The 3,279-nt window shown below is 44.2% G+C and overlaps 1 pseudogene; it reads left to right on the forward strand.

The window, feature by feature from the left end:
• LOC116686812 (ceramide synthase-like) overlaps positions 1 to 3,279 on the forward strand; it is an 8,664-nt pseudogene that overhangs the window by 3,494 nt on the left and 1,891 nt on the right.

Genomic DNA, 3,279 nt, shown 5'->3' on the forward strand with positions numbered 1-3,279 from the left:
GCCGAATTAGCCGTTAGCTAAGCTAACGTCGATAGCTTTCCGGTGGAGGCTAACAGACTTTCTTTAACTGTCTATGGCAGGGGTGTCAAACTCATTTTCACCAAGGGCCACATCAGCATAATGGCTGTCCTCAAAGGGCCAGAATTAACTTATAAATGTAACTAAATATAATCGAATGTAATGTAAAATAAAAGTAACTACTCCTTAATGTTAAATAACTCATTATTTATTATAACTTTCAAGTGACAATTACAGTTGCATAGAAATATGTTGCTTGTTGCTCTAACAAAATCCTTTTAAATTTTGTCAGTCTATGAAAAACCCACATAACTCCATTATATAGGATCAAACTGTCCAAGTGAATAAAGAAAACTAACATAAAACTGAGCGCAAAGAACATGTATGACAATGTAGCATTTACAAAAAAAGGCTGCACACAGCCTGGCATCCAACTGATGGTATGATGAACACAATTTGTCTGCATACACATAAGACCTGCAACATTAAATAATTACAACAGCAGCTACACATAAATAATATGTAATCAACTAAAATACCAAATAAAGGTTGACTCAGTTCACAACTATATTGGTCAAGTTTTTTTGGTTGTTTTTGATGAGGAGATGCTGCCTGTCCTTGAACACACCAAGTGGATTATAATCTACTATGATTGATCATGTCTGAAAATGATAAACAACAAAAACAAATGCAATCCACAATCATTAAATGACACAGTTTAACTGTTCTTTTTGTTGGTTAAATTACATTCATTTTGTTTTCTGACCAGATCTCTGACACGTTTTCCCGGTGCCAGGTGTCAATGTCTGGTTTTAGGTCCTGGCTGAGGCAATGCGTAGAAACAGCATGGAGGTTGTCATCCGTGAGGCGTGATCTGTGCTTGTTTTTTGTTCAGATTATTATGGAAAAAAAACTGTTCGCACAGATAGGTGCTCCCAAACATGGACAGACACGAGCAGCATGAGTCGAGTTGTGGCATCAAACCAGGGGGCAGCGACGTAAAAGTCCTGGATTGCAACATCTGGAACTTGCTTTAGGCCACTGTTGCTTTGAAGCTCAATTAGCTCATCTGAAGGTGTTGGGGTGCAGTGAGACATCGTGGTGAAAGGATTGGCAAAGATGTCAAAGCCAGACTGTTGTGCTCTGAAGTCAGAGAGGCCCGATCAAACTCAGTCTTTAACCAGCCAGGTTTGGTAGCCAACTGAGCACATGAAAAGTCTTGGGAAATGAGGATGACATGCTCTGACAAAACGGAAAGTGAAAGGTTGTCCTGTTTCACTTGCACAATCCATAAGTCCAATTTACGCTGGAAGCGTGATGTGTCGGAACATCTGCGTGATGACTGTTTGCTCCCTGCAGCTTCTGATTCAGCGGGCGAGATGGTCGGTTATGTCACACAACACAGCAAAGGTCACCAATCCACTTTGGATCTGATAGTTCAGGCATGAGTTTACCTTACTCTGCATAAAAAAGAGCAATGTCTTCCCTGAGCTCAAAAAATCGCTTGAGGACTTTGCTCCTACTCAGCCACACACTTTGTATGTACAGCACATCCCCGTGCTCGAGCCCATCTCCCGCAAAAACTGCTGGAACTACGGTGATTCAGGCCACGCGCCCGAATGAGTTCACTGTTTTCATGACTGTGGTCACAATGTCCTCCATCCCCAGCACCTCCACACAAAGCTTCTTGAGGAAATGCAATGATACGTTATCAGAGGCGTTGTGACAGTTCATTTTTGCTTTTCCCCCTTATTCAACCAAGCCCACTTTCCTCCACACATTGCCGGTGCACAGTCGTGTAGTTAATCCTACCCGTTTTCCCACGGCAAATGATTTTTACTTACGGACTCTCTCCACCGCACAAAAATGTCCTGTCCCGTCGTGGTCCATGCATTGCTGCCACACCAACAGCTCCTCAGTGATAGAGAGGTCCGACTTTACGCCTCTAATTAAAAATTGATAACTGCGCTGTGTCCGTGTTATCTGTGGCTTCATCAACAGTAATGAAAAAGCCGTGTAGCTGCGTGTCTCCTCGGCCAGCTGTGTTGTAAGATTTTGCTAGTTCCTTCACTCGGTCGGCGATGGTGTTTCTTGATAAAATGACATTTTTAAAAGTCTGTACCTGGTCGGGACACACCTGCCACAGACCTTCAGCATGCACTGCTTCAAAAACGCTCCCTCTGAAAAAGACTTGGAAGCGTGGGCGATTTCTTCAGCCACATGAAGCTAGCATGCACCGCTGCCCTCGTTTTTGGTGTGGATTTCTTGAACAAACTCTGCTGCGACCGAAGTTTTTCCTTTAATTCTTGGGCAATTTGTTGCTTTTCTTAAGGCTAGCTTAGCGTACTTAGCTCCGTGTTTGGTGTCAAAATGCCGACGCAGATTGTACTCTTTGACAACCGACACGCCTCATAACACAAAGACATACCGGTCTTTCTCCTGAAGCACAACCAAGTTATCGCCTTCCCATCTTTCTTGAAACAGTCTTCCGTCTGCAATCAATCTTCTCTTTCTGGACATTTGGGATCATTATTTATATCTCAGTTCCATCGTTGGCATCATAGACGTTACGGTTGGTATGGTTGGCATGGATACTGCCGGACTAGCGTAGTCGAAAGGCATTGTGGGGAATGTGTTTTTGGTCAAAGCACGCTATTAATTTATTTTTTGGTATTTATTTTTAGACACTCAAAACTTTTAAGCTCTCGCGGGCCACATAAAATGACATGGCGGGCCACATCTGGCCCGCGGGCCTTGAGTTTGACACATGTGGTCTATGGGAACCGATCGTGCAGTGTCGTAGATCCGCGTTCATCATGACATCATCATGACATCATCACAACATCATCTGCACATGGGCAGAAGGGATCGTGTACCGACCGGAGGTTCAAAACTGCCATGTGAAACCTAAAAGGAACGGGTCCTTACCCCAAGTGAAGGAGGTTAAGTTAGGGCGATCAGACGTCCCCGGTTCTGGTGACCTGTCCCCGGAAATGTCCCCGGTTTCCACTGTGACTGACAGACCCGATATTGAAATGAAAGAAAGAGAACGCTGACTAAACGGAGCCGATGGACGCTCCAGACCGCCAGAGCCAGCGCTGCTCAGAGCTCAGCGATGTCTCAGAGCTCAGCGATGTCTCAGAGCTCAGCGATGTCTCAGAAAGCCGTGTTTTACGACGCTAAAATTACTGGTTAGTTACGCGGACATTTATCTTTTAAAAAAGGATCTTAGTCTTTAACAGAAAGGTCGACCTCATTAGA

The sequence above is a fragment of the Etheostoma spectabile genome, unplaced genomic scaffold (assembly GCF_008692095.1).
Source record: "Etheostoma spectabile isolate EspeVRDwgs_2016 unplaced genomic scaffold, UIUC_Espe_1.0 scaffold50, whole genome shotgun sequence".
Lineage (NCBI taxonomy): Eukaryota > Metazoa > Chordata > Actinopteri > Perciformes > Percidae > Etheostoma > Etheostoma spectabile.